Here is a 13,985-nt window from a genome sequence, read left to right as displayed (position 1 = left end):
CATGCAAAAATCCTGGCAACAAAATCTGTTTCTCACATCCATACACTTATTTATAAATAAACACTAAAGCCACATTCAGAAACGAACTACCCGGGAGAAGCTTTTAAGCCTGTAGTGATCACTATCTGGTCCTGAGAATGAATGGTGCTGTGACCAGGGGTCCTGCCCAGGGGGTTCTATTCAGTTGCACAGGGTGGGGAAGCGGTGATAGTTATTTACTGATAACCATACAGATGTTTATGCTCAGCTGTCCGCCTTATGTTGGGAAAGTGGGGTTTCCCCAGCTCCCCGACGTGCACTGACCCCTAACACACCTGTATAGGTCTGACTTTTGCCCATGGCATTCCTGGAGGAGGTTTAAGTCACCAGGCAATTAAAACCCAAGGTGCTGGGTTTGAAGCAAGGCAGCTTTCACCACGCCCAGTTAGAACTCAGAAGTCCAGCCTCGCTCTGGAATCCCTGGGGTTGCTTCGAGATGTCTCCGGCATGACCAGGCACAAAGCTCCAATTCCTTCCCCATCACCGTACCAGCAAATTTCACCCCAAGTCAACAAATGCCATGTAAGAATTCTATCCTAAACCCTCCTACGGATCCCTGGCAGAAGGTCAGTGGGGGTTTTTCCTCTGTTGCTTGGCTAACTCAGATCTCTCCTCTCCCTGTGGCTGCCTTGAGGAGACCAAGGTTCCAGGTTTTCTGGTTTCAAAATAAATTGGCAGAAATCTGAAGCGATGCCAATCCCGCCCTCCTGCCCTCAGGCAGCTGGGTCCCAGTGGGAGGTCTCTTAGCAACCAGGCTCAAGTCAAATATTTGGGCGTCTGGACACATGGATCGGGATGAGCTCATGAACAAAAACTCTCAACCCAGCTACCGAGGGTTAGGAAAGGATGCCGAGCCCCTCGGTCACCTCCCTGCACTGGGTGAAGCTGTGACTCACGAGGACCCTTCAATTAGAGGCAGCCCCAAGCTGGCAGGCCAGGCGTCCGACTTCTATTTCTGGCTTGATTTGTATCCTTGGAAAAGACACTTGAACTTTTTTGCTGCTGTGCCTACATAAAGCCCAGAGTTTTCATGTGACCCGCTGCATGCAGTCTTTGAGCCAGAAATCAGAATATTCAGACTCACGGAGGGCATGAGCCCTCCAGTTCAACTCAGAAGTAAACCAGGAGGAAAGAGGCTTTCAGAGCCCTCTTCCCCTCACCTGCATCCTCCTCACAACCTTCCCCGCCAGTGACAAATGGTGAATGGGCGGGAGAAGGGGGCATATGGGTGCTAGACAAGAGAGTTTCACATCTTTTACTTTCCAGCCCCAAACCCCAGCTTTATGCTACTCTTGTGTACACATCAAATTTGGCTTCGGATGCTAATTTGAATTGATATCCTCATGCACAGGGAAGGCTGTATCTCAACTTTTTACATCTATAAAACAGAGCTTGGGACTTCCGTGGTGGTCCGGGGGTTAGAACTCCATGCTTCCACTGCAGGCGGTTCAATCCCTGCTTGGGAACTAATATCCTGCAAGCCATGCAATGCAGACGAAAGAAAGAAAGAAAAGAAAGAAAGAAGGAAAGAAAGAAAGAAAGAAAAGAAGAAAGGAAGGAAGGAAGGAAGGAAGGAAGGAAGGAAGGAAGGAAGGAAGGAAGGAAGGAAGAAAAAAACATGGAACTTTTAAATCCTAGTCTCCTGATCTTTTGAGAAATGGGCTGGTCAGGGCTCCCCTTCCTCAGCCAGCATGTGCCCGTCATAATTATCCATTGTGCCACGCCATGGGACATTTAAGTTGCTTATTTCCGTGTGCACAGATGTCTAACCTCTTCATTGAGTCCCAAAAGACAGATGCTGTGTCTCATATTCCCTTGTCATCTTTTTTTTTTTAACATCTTTATTGGGGTATAATTGCTTTACAATGGTGTGTTAGTTTCTGCTGTATAACAAAGTGAATCAGCTCTATATATACATATATCCCCATATCTCCTCCCTCTTGCGTCTCCCTCGCACCCTCCCTATCCCACCCCTCTAGGCGGTCACAAAGCACCAAGCTAATCTCCCTGTGCTATATGGCTGCTTCCCACTAGCTATCTATTTTTTGGTAGTGTATATATGACCATGCCACTCTCTCACTTCGTCCAGGCTTACCCATCCCCCACCCTGTGTTCTCAAGTCCATTCTCTACGTCTGCATCTTTATTCCTATCTTGCCCCTAGGTTCTTCATAACCAATTATTTTTTTTAGATTCCATATATATGTGTTAGCATACAGTATTTATTTTTCTCTTTCTGACTTATTTCACTCTGTATGACAGACCCTATGTCCAGCCACATCACTACAAATAACTCAATTTCATTTCCTTTTATGGCTGAGTAATATTCCATTGTATATATGTGCCACAACTTCTTTATCCATTCGTCTGTCAGTGGACACTTAGGTTGCTTCCATGTCCTGGCTATTGTAAATAGAGCTGCAATGAACACTGTGGTACATGACTCTTTTTGAATTATGGTTTTCTCAGGGTATATGCCCAGTAGTGGGATTGCTGGGTCATATGGTAGTTCTATTTTTAGATTTTTAAGGAACCTCCATACTGTTCTCCATAGTGGCTGTATCAACTTACATTCCCACCAACAGTGCAAGAGGGTTCCCTGTTCTCCACACCCTCTCCAGCATTTACTGTTGTAGATTTTTTGATGATGGCCATTCTGACCGGTGTGAGACAACACCTCATTGTAGTTTTGATTTGCATTTCTCTAATGATTAATGATGTTGTGCATCCTTTCATGTGTTTGTTGGCAATCTGTATATTATTCTTTGGAGAAATGTCTATTTAAGTCTTCTGCCCATTTTTGGATTGGGTTGTCTGTTTTCTTGATATTGAGCTGCATGAGCTGTTTGTATATTTGGGAGATTAATCCTTTGTCAGTTGCTTCATTTGCAAATATTTTCTCCCATTCTGAGGGTTGTCTATTGGTCTTCTTTATGGTTTCCTTTGCGAGCAAAATCTTTGAAGTTTCATTAGGTCCCATTTGTTTATTTTTGTTTTTATTTCCATTTCTCTAGGAGGAGGGTCAAAAAGGATCTTGCTCTGATTTATGTCATAGAGTGTTCTGCCTATGTTTTCCTCTAAGAGTTTGATAGTTTCTGGCCTTACATTTAGGTCTTTAATCCATTTTGAGCTTATTTTTGTGTATGGTGTTAGGGAGTGTTCTAATCCCATACTTTTTTCTTTTTTTTTTTTTTGCGGTACGCGGGCCTTTCACTGTTGTGGCCTCTCCCGTTGCAGAGCGCAGGCTCCGGACGCGCAGGCTCAGCAGCCATAGCTCACGGGCCCAGACACTCCGCGGCATGTGGATCTTCCCGGACCGGGGCACAAACCCGTTTCCCCTGCATTGGCAGGTGGACTCTCAACCACTACGCCACCAGGGAAGCCCTAATCTCATACTTTTACATGTAGCTGTCCAGTTTTCCCAGCACCACTTATTGAAGAGGCTGTCCTTTCTCCACTGTACATTCCTGCCTCCTTTATCAAAGATAAGGTGACCATATGTGCGTGGGTTTGTCTCTGGGCTTTCTATCCTATTCCATTGATCTATCTTTCTGTTTCTGTGCCAGTACCATACTGTCTTGATTACTGTAGCTTTGTAGTATAGTCTGAAGTCAAGGAGCCTGATTCGTCTAGGTCTGGTTTTCTTCCCCAAGATTGCTTTGGCTATTCGGGGTCTTTTGTGTTTCCATACAAATTGTGAAAATTTCTGTTTAGTTCTGTGAAAAATGCCATTGGTAGTTTGACAGGGATTGCATTGAATCTGCAGATTGCTTTGGGTAGTATACTCACTTTCACAATGTTGATTCTTCCAATCCAAGACATGGTATAGCTCTCTATCTGTTTGTATCATCTTTAATTTCTTTCATCAGTGTCTTATAGTTTTCTGCATACAGGTATTTTGTCTCCTTACGTAGGTTTATTTCTAGGTATTTTATTCTTTTTGTTGCAGTAGTAAATGGGAGTATTTCTGTAATTTCTCTTTCAGATTTTTTCATCTTTAGTGTACAGGAATGCCAGAGGTTTCTGTGCATTAATTTTGTATCCTGCTACTTTACCAAATTCACTGATTAGCTAGTAGTTTTCTGGTAGCACCTTTAGGAATCTCTATGTATAGTGTCATCTACAAACAGTGACAGTTTTACTTCTTCTTTTCCCATTTGGATTCCTTTTATTGCTTTTTCTTCTCTGATCACTGTGGCTAAAACTCCCAAGACTGTGTTGAATAACAGTGGTGAAAGTGGGCAACCTTGTCTTTTTCCTGATCTTAGTGGAAATGGTTTCAGTTTTTCACCATTGAGAACAACGTTGGCTGTGGGTTTATCATATATGGCCTTTATTATGTTGAGGTAAGTTCACTCTATGCCTACTTTCTGGAGGGTTTTTATCATAAATGGTGTTCAATTTTGTCGAATGATTTTCTCCATCTATTGAGATGATCATGTGGTTTTTCTCCTTCAAGTTGTTAATATGGTTTATCACGTTGATTGATTTGCATATATTGAAGAATCCTTGCATTCCTGGGATGAATGCCACTGGATCATGGTGTATGATCCTTTTAATGTGCTGTTGGATTCTGTTTGCTAGTACTTTGTTGAGGATTTTTGCATCTATGTTCATCAGTTGTATTGGCCTGTAGCTTTATTTTTTTGTGACATCTTTGTCTGGTTTTGGTATCAGGGTGATGGTGGCCTCGTAGAATGAGTTTGGGAGTGTCCTTCCCTCTGCTATGTTTTGGAAGAGTTTGAGAAGGATAGGTGTTAGCCCTTCTCTAAATGTTTGATAGAATTCACCTGTGAAGCCATCTGGTCCTGGGCTTTAGTTTGTTGGAAGGTTTTTAATCACAGTTTCAATTTCAGTGCTTGTGATTGGTCTGTTCATACTTTCTATTTCTTCCTGATTCAGTCTTGGCAGGTTATGCTTTTCTAAGAATTTGTCCATTTCTTCCGGATTGTCCATTTTGTTGGCATATAATTGCTTGTAGTAATCTCTCATGATCTTTTGTATTTCTGCAGTGTCAGTTGTTACTTCTCCTTTTTCATTTTTAATTCTATTGATTTGAGCCTTCTCCCTTTTTTTCTTGATGAGTCTGGCTAATGGTTTATCAATTTTGTTTATCTTCTCAAAGAACCAGCTTTTAGTTTTATTGATCTTTGCTATCATTTCCTTCATTTCTTTTTCATTTATTTCTGATCTGATATTTATAATTTCTTTTCTTCTGCTAACTTTGGGGGTTTTCTGTGCTTCTTTCTCTAATTGCTTTAGGTGTAACGTTAAGTTTATTTAAGATGTTCCTTGTTTCTTAAGGTAGGATTGTATTGCTATAAACTTCCCTCTTAGAACTGCTTTTGCTGCATCCCATAGGTTTTGGGTTGTCGTGTTTTCATTGTCATTTGTTTCTAGGTATTTTTAAATTTCCTCTTTGATGTCTTCAGTGATCTCTCAGTTATTTAGTAGTTTAGCCTCCCTGTATTTGTGTTTTTTACAGAATTTTCCCTGAAATTGATATCTAGTCTTATAGCACTGTGGTCAGAAAAGATACTTGATACAATTTCAATTTTCTTAAATTTACCAGGGCTTGATTTGTGACCCAAGATATGATCTATCCTGGAGAATGTTCCATGAGCACTTGAGAAGAAAGGGTATTCTGTTGTTTTTGGGTGGAACATCCTATAAATATCAATTAAGTCCATCTTGTTTAATGTGTCATTTAAATCTTGCATTTCCTTATTTATTTTCATTTTGGATATCTGTCCATTGGTGAAAGTGGGTGTTAAAGTCCCCTACAATGAATGTGTTACTGTTGATTTCCCCTTTTATGGCTGTTAGTATTTGCCTTATGTATTGGGGTGCTCCTATGTTGGTTGCATAAATATTTACAATTGTTATATCTTCTTCTTGGATCGATCCCTTGATCATTATGTAGTGTCCTTCTTTGTCTCTTATAGTAGTCTTTGTTATAAAGTCTATTTTGTCTGATATGAGAATTGCTACTCCAGCTTTCTTTTGATTTCCATTTGCATGGAATATATTTGTCCATCCCCTCACTTTCAGTCTGTATGTGTCCCTAGGTCTGAAGTGGGTCTCTTGTAGACAGCATATATATGGGTCTTGTTTTTGTATCCATTCAGCCGGTCTATATCTTTTGGTTGGAGTATTTAAGCCATTTACATTTAAGGTAATTATCGATATGTAAGTTCTATTACCATTTTCTTAATTGTTTTGGGTTTGTTATTGTAGGTCTTTTCCTTCTCTTGTGTTTCCTGCCTAGAGAAGTTCCTTTAGCATTTGTTGTAAAGCTGGTTTGGTGGTGCTGAATTCTCTTAGCTTTTGCTTGTCTGTAAAGGTTTTAATTTCTCCATCGAATCTGAGTGAGATCCTTGCTGGGTAGAGTAATCTTGGTTGTAGGTTCTTCCCTTTCATCCCTTTAAATATGTCCTGCCACCCCCTTCTGGCTTGCAGAGTTTCTGCTGAAAGATCAGCTGTTAACCTTATGGGGATTCCCTTATGTGTTATTTATTGTTTTTCCCTTGCTGCTTTTAATATCTGTTCTTTGTATTTAATTTTTGATAGTTTGATTAATATGTGTTTTGGTGTGTTTCTCCTTGGATTTATCCTGTATGGGACTCTCTGTGCTTCCTGGACTTGATTGACTATTTCCTTTCCCATATTAGGGACGTTTTCAACTATAATCTCTTCAAATATTTTCTCAGTTCCTTTCTTTTTCTCTTCTTCTTCTGGGATCCCTATAATTCGAATGTTGTTGTGTTTAATGTTGTCCCAGAGGTCTCGGAGACCGTCCTCAATTAGCTTCATTCTTTTTTCTTTATTCTGCTCTGTGGTAGTTATTTCCACTATTTTATCTTCCAGGTCACTTATCCGTTTTTCTGCCTCAGTTATTCTGCTGTTAATTCCTTCTAGAGAATTTTTAATTTCATTTATTGTGTTGTTCATCACTGTTTGTTTGCTCTTTAGTTCTTCTAGGTCCTTGTTAAACATTTCTTGTATATTCTTCATTCTATTTCCATGATTTTGGATCATATTTACTATCATTAGTCTGAATTCTTCTCCAAGCTGACTACCTATTTCCTCTTCATTTGTTTGATCTGGTGGGTTATTACCTTGCTCCTTCATCTGCTGTGTGTTTCTCTGTGTTCTCATTTTGCTTAACTTACTGTGTTTGGGGTCTCCTTTTCTCAGGCTGCAGGTTTGTAGTTCCCATTGTTTTTGGTGTCTGCCCCAAGTGGGTAAGTTTGGTTCAGTGGGTTGTGTAGGCTTTCTGGTAGAGGGGACTGGTGCCTGTGTTCTGGTGGATGCGGCTGGATCTTGTCTTTGTGGTGGACAGGACCATGTCCCGTGGTGTGTTTTGGGGTGTCTGTGAACTTATCACGATTTTAGGCAGCCTCTCTGCTAATGGGTGGGGTTGTGTTTCTGTCTTGCTAGTTGTTTGGCATAAGGTGTCCAGCACTGTAGCTTGCCGGTCATTGAGTGGAGCTGGATCTTAGCATTGAGATGGAGATCTCTGGGAGAGCTGTTGCCATTTGATATTACATGGAGCCGGGAGGTCTCTGGTGGACCAATGTCATGAACTTGGCTCTCCCACCTCAGGGGCTCAGGCCTGACACCCAGCTGGAGAACCAAGACCCTTTTGGGAAGTCTGAGGTCTTCTGCCAGGGTTCAGGTGTTCTGTAGTTGTTCCACATGTCGATGTATTTTTGATGTATTTGTGGGGAGGAAGGTGATCTCCATGTCTTACTCTGCCGCCATCTTGAAAGTCCCTCTATTTAGTTATTTATTTGTTTATTTGTTTGTTTGTTTACTTTTGGCTGCATTGGCTCTTTGTTGCTGCATGCGGGCTTTCTCTAGTGGCAGCAAGTGGGGGCCACTCTTCGTTGCTGTGCACAGGCTCCTCATTGCGCTGGTTTCTGTTGTTGTGGAGCACAGGCTTTATGCACATGGGCTTCAGTAGTTGTGGCTCGCGGGCTCTAGAGTGCAGGCTCCGTAGTTGCGGCACACAGGGTTAGCTGCTTTGCAGCATGTGGGATCTTCCTGGACCAGGGCTTGAACCCATGTCCTTGTAGACAGCATATATACAGGTCTTGATGGTTCCCTAATGTCCCCGGTAGAATTAAATGTCCTATGATTTCCCCCATCCCCTCCATATCCTGCCTCTCCCCCAACTTCTGTTTCTTAGAATCAGGAGAAGCTCCATTTATACAACAGATCCCTCTGGCTCTGGCCCCATGTTTCTCAAGCTTAGTCACCACAATAGATTAATTGAACACTGAGCTGGCCCCCAAAGCCATTCTGTAGCAAAGCAGATCCCACAACAAGCTAATTAGAAATCAAGATGCAACCACTGGGGGGACTTCCCTGGTGGCGCAGTGGTTAAGAATCCCCCTACCAGTGCAAGAGACACGGGTTCAAGCCTTGGTCCGGGAAGGTCCCACATGTGACAGAGCAACTAAGCCCACGCGCCACAACTACTGAGCCTGCGCTCTAGAGCCCGCGTGCCACAACAACTGAAGCCCACGTGCCTAGAGCCTGTGTTCCGCAACAAGAGAAGCCACCGCAATGAGAAGCCCACACACTGCAACAGAGAGTGGCCCCTGCTCGCCACAACTAGAGGAAGCCTGCGTGCAGCAACAAAGACCCAGTGCAGCCATAAATAAATAAATAAATAAATAAAAACATGCAACCACTGGAAGCAGCTTTATCACCCATCGGAGCTGACAGCAGAGAGATGCCCACAGGGCTGTCAATGGCTCTCCTTGTTCCCATCAGCCTGGTCCTTGTCCTAAAGCCGTGACTGCCATGTTCTGCCTCTAGTTCCAGCCCACAGCCCCATCTGATGATGTGATGTCCTCATCACACTGGGAGGTTGTAAGAGCGCCCATGCACTGCACAGGAAATGGTCCCCAGAAGTAATTCCTTTCACTGGGGTCGGGTTCGGGGTAGGCTCTATAGATTCTAAAGAGTGTTCACACTGAAGAAAGTTTGCAGTTCTGGAATGCTGGGCTGCCTAGTCTCAGGAGGATTGGGGGATACAAAGAAGTGACTTGCTTCCCATTTAAGAAATTAAATAAATCTTTCCTGAAATCATTGGCTGCCACCCTGCAGAGGAGCACAGAACAATTCCTTACCCGCCTATGAGACACATTAGTGCCCGGGGAAGAATTATAGCCACCCCTCATTATCTTTGGATGTTCACAAGGTGACTTTGCTGCCACATCACTGTCTGTGGACCACGTGCTTCAGTTCACTTTGCCGGTTGTAAGGATGAATTTATACCCATTCATCCATTTACACTCTTGGCCATCTCCCTGCCCTGTGACCAGTGGCAGACACTTAGGGAATGTCTGGCTGTGGGCTGCAGCCATGGAAAAGAGCAAAGCTCGCTGGTTTAGACCTGGTCTGACCTGTTCTTAATGGTCAGGGGACCAGGAGGGCAGGTGTACCTGCCGTGGAGCCATTCCCGGCATCTGGCAATTCTGTAATTCCTACCGACTCCAATAACCAGAAATCATAGTCTGGCAGCCCATGGGCTCAATCAAGCCTCTATATATGATTTGTTTTGGCCAGAGAAAGTTTGATTTTTGTTTTTTAAGTTGCCAACATCTAAAATGTAAGAGATTTCATACAAAAATCTGGATTCCTTGCTGCCCTTGAAAAATCAGAAGCTTTAGCAACACTTTTTTTTTTTTGCAGCTGTCCTTTTTTTCTTTTTTTTAACATCTTTCTTGGAGTATAATTGCTTTACAATGGTGTGTTAGTTTCTGCTGTATAACAAAGTGAATCAGCTCTACATATACATGCATCCCCATTTAGCAACACTTTTGATTAGCTGTCATCACTTGGAGCTGAATAGTCCTGCTTGTTTAGATAGAGCCCTCCAGCCACCGGAGTTCTACTACACATGGAACCAGGTATTGTGGGGCCTGAAGCTTGTGTAATTTGGGGTGACGTCTCTAAAAAAATAAATCAAAATTTTAACTAGGGGGAGGGATAAATTGGGAGATTGGGATTGACATATATACACTACAATATATAAAAGAGATAACTAAGAACTTACTGTATAGCACAGGGAACTCTACTCAGTACTCTGTAATGACATATATTGGAATAGAACCTAAAAAAAAGAGTGGGGACTTCCCTCGTGGTGCAGTGGTTAAGAATCTGCCTGCCAATGCAGGGGACACGGGTTCGAGGCCTGGTCCGGGAAGATCCCACATGCCACGGAGCAACTAAGCCCGTGCACCACAACTACTGAGCCTGCACTCCAGAGCCCGCGAGCCACAACTCCTGAAGCCTGGGCACCTAGAGCCCGTGCTCTGCAGCAAGAGAAGGCACCGCAATGAGAAGCCCGCGCACCGCAACGAAGAGTAGCCCCCACTCACTGCAACTAGAGAAAGCCCGTGCATAGCAACAAAGACCCAACACAGCCAAAAATAAATAAATAAAATAAATTTTTTAAAAAACCTTAAAAAAAATAAAATAAAATAAAAAAGAGTGGATGTGTGTATATGTATAACTGATTCACTTTGCTGTACAGCAGAAACTAACACAACATTATAAAGCAACTATACTCCAAGAGAAATTAATTTTTAAAAAATTTTAAATAAAATTAAAAATTATTTTAATTAAAAAACAAAAATTAACTAGAAAATTGTTAGGGCCTCTCCAAGGGCTTGAGCAAGTGAATGGTCAGGAAGCTCGAAGGTCTTGAGCCTCCACAGTAAAGCCAGCTCAGGTCTCCAATCCCGGCCTCTCCTCCCCAGCCTAAGGCCTGCGAGAGCTGCCCGTCCAGTCGTTTAGGCCTCTGAGCCCGTGACCTCTTGCTTGTGCGTTGTTGCCATCCGCTCCTGCCACCATGTTTCTTTCCAGGCCTGATTTCCAGTATAAGCACAGCTGGGCCCTGGCCCTGAGCGGCTGGCCCCGCCTTCCCTAAAACTCCAGCCACTAAAAGAAAGGATAACTACATTTCAGGTCATAAAAAGAAGTCCTCTGCTTTGTGAGGTTAAAAGGAGAGGAGAGCCCAAGCGTTCCCCTAGACGTCACATAGAAAGTGACTCCTTAGAAGCAAGGAGGTCTGTGCAGAGCCACACAAAGTTGGGGGGGCAGTGGGAGCGGGTGCAGAATAAATGTCTGTTCGGTCTGCAAACTCGTTTCCCTTACGCCTGGGATGCTCATTTGGCTCACAGATGGTCCATGGTCTCTAAATGACCTTGTTTTGGGGGGCCGGGTGAGGGGGAGACATGTCCCCCCATAAATGTTTTCCAAATGGGTGGTGGACTGTACTACCACAATTAGATTAGCAAGGAGATAACCTGCAATACTGACTGAGCATCTACTGTGCACTAACCCTACCTCTTGTGTAACAAGTTTTGTACTAGACACATGCTGGGCTGCCCTGTGGGTATTTGTAACCTAGTTTCAGAAACAGACCCACAGAGAACAGTTAGGTCACAGGGAAATACAATAAAGGCTTGTAGGAATTCAGAGGCTGGCCTGGGAAGATGTTCCTGGAATAGAGGTGAACCCCAGGGGCCCTGAATGTGCAAGGATCAGCAATGAGGAAATTCCAGGTGGTGAGAAGGGCTTGGGAGACCAGGAGGTCTGGGCTCTGGAGGGCTAGAGGGTGGGCTGGGAGCAAAGAGAAATAAAAAGGAAAGAAGGGGGGCTTCCCTGGTGGCACAGTAATTAAGAATCCACCTGCCATTGCAGGGGACACGGGTTCGATCCCTGGTCCGGGAAGATCCCACATGCCGCGGAGCAACTAAGCCCGTGCACCACAACTGCTGAGCCTGTGCCCTAGAGCCCGCGAGCCACAGCTACTGAGCCCACGTGCCTAGAGCCCGTGCTCCTCAACAAGAGAAGCCACCGCGATGAGAATCCCGCAGGCACCACAATGAAGAGTAGCCCCCGCTCACCGGAACTAGAGAAAGCCCACGCGCAGCAATGAAGACCCAATGCAGCCAAAAATTAATTAATTAATTAATTAATTTTAAAAAGAAAAGGAAAGAAGGCAGGGAACCTATCAGGAAGGGATTGAATTCTAGATAAAGGTCTCTGGATCGTGCGACTCATTGATAGAGTACAATAAATAAAAATGCCTGGGGGCAGTGCTTTTCAGTTTACTGAAAATAAACATTGCAGTTTATCCCACTTGACTCTTAGGTATACTCTGCGTTACACAACAAAGGTTTATTAGAAAATCCAGGCGAGCGCCAAACCAAAAAAACTCAACCATCAATAAGCGCTGTTAAGATTTTGGCATGTTTGCTTCCTGTTTTATTTCTAAACATAATTTTTCTTCAGAAATGGGATGAATATTTTTCACTAAACACCATTTTATGAGACTTTCCCCATGTCACTGAATATTCTTTGAGGACCAGATGTTTACCAGCTGCATGCTATTCCTTTTTTTGGTGTACCAAATGTGATTAATGATTGTTTTCTGTTAAACTTTTAGGTTGTCTCCTATTTTCATTAGTATAAATAATGCCTCAGTGAGCATTCCAGTATATAAATATCAGTCTGCACTTCTCTGATTACTTCATGATATGAAATTACTAGAGCAAAAGGTATAAGCATTTTGAGAACTCTGAATATACACTGACAAATTGTTTTAAAAAAAGATTTTACCAATTTACACATTCATCAGGAGTACGTGAAAGGACTTGTTTTCCTGCAGATACACCCTATAGTTAAGTACTGTTTTTTAATTTGATAAATGGAAAATGGAATTTTTTCCGAATCGCATCTAAATAATTATTTTTGTTAATCATGAATTTGAATTTGTAATGCGTTTTTCATTAATGTGTACCTCTATTTTCTAATAAACCTGTACTGTGTTCATTTATCTTTTGGATTTTTTATGGTTTGATTTTTACATTTCACTCTTAATCCATCTGAAATTCACTGTGACATGACTTCACCTCCAATGGCGAAAAGTATGTAAGTTGAGACTTCTCCCAGATAGTCTGTTTTTCTACCATCATTCATTAAATAATTCATTAAATAAGTTCAATAAATAAATCCCTTTAGCAATGATTTGTAAAGCTCCTTTGTCATATACTCTTATGTGTCCTGGGACCATATTCTATTCATCTGTGTTTTACTATCTATGCCAATAACACACTACTTTAATTACTGTAATCTTATGATACACATATAGAACATTTTGCTGTTTCAGAGATCTTTCATGTGTGTACTTTTATAAATAATAATTCTACATGGAAACAAAGATAACCCATTTCTCTCACTTCTTTTCTGCTGGTTATTACTCATTTAAAAGACAAATAGTCGGGCTTCCCTGGTGGCGCAGTGGTTGAGAGTCCACCTGCCGATGCAGGGGACACGGGTTCGTGCCCCGGTCTGGGAGGATCCCACATGCCGTGGAGCGGCTGGGCCCGTGAGCCATGGCCGCTGAGCCTGTGCATCTGGAGCCTGTGCTCTGCAACGGGAGAGGCCACGGCAGTGAGAGGCCCGCATACCACAAAAAAAAAAAAAAAAAGACAAATAGCTACATAAAAGACAAATGTTGTGAGAAACGGGTATCTGGACTAAACCTAAAAAAGGATTTTGGAATTCTGTGCCTTTTCTTTGAGGAAAAATAAAATAGAACAAAAAGCACAGTCTGGTTATTAAAATGGAACACTTACTAAATTGGAAAAATCAAAACAAAACTGTAGTGAAATCTGAACTTAAGGTTTTGATTTATTTTTCTAAATTGAGAACGGGTCTGTTCACCTCAAGGAAACCTGGATCCGTAAAGCAAGCCAAGCCTCGGAGGTGGACAGTTATGATGCCCTGAGCTTTGCTTTCCTAAACAGAAAGCTTTGGGGATGAGAATCCTTAGAGATGGAATTGAATTCACTTACTCTACTCTTTAGAAGTAACTCATGAATCGTTGGCTTTATACTGAACTTGGTCTACGGGGGCTCAAAT

General features: G+C 42.6%; 1 long non-coding RNA gene across 1 annotated transcript; it reads left to right on the top strand.

The window, feature by feature from the left end:
* The first annotated feature begins 425 nt into the window (after window positions 1–425).
* On the top strand, window positions 426–12,897 carry LOC137204589 (uncharacterized). Its single transcript, XR_010933755.1, has 2 exons — window positions 426–605; window positions 11,760–12,897. It is a non-coding gene; the product is annotated as an uncharacterized lncRNA (long non-coding RNA).
* The last annotated feature ends 1,088 nt before the right edge of the window (window positions 12,898–13,985 follow it).

This window comes from Pseudorca crassidens, chromosome 1 (genome assembly GCF_039906515.1).
Source record: "Pseudorca crassidens isolate mPseCra1 chromosome 1, mPseCra1.hap1, whole genome shotgun sequence".
Lineage (NCBI taxonomy): Eukaryota > Metazoa > Chordata > Mammalia > Artiodactyla > Delphinidae > Pseudorca > Pseudorca crassidens.
This window is presented reverse-complemented; position numbering and strand designations above follow the sequence as displayed.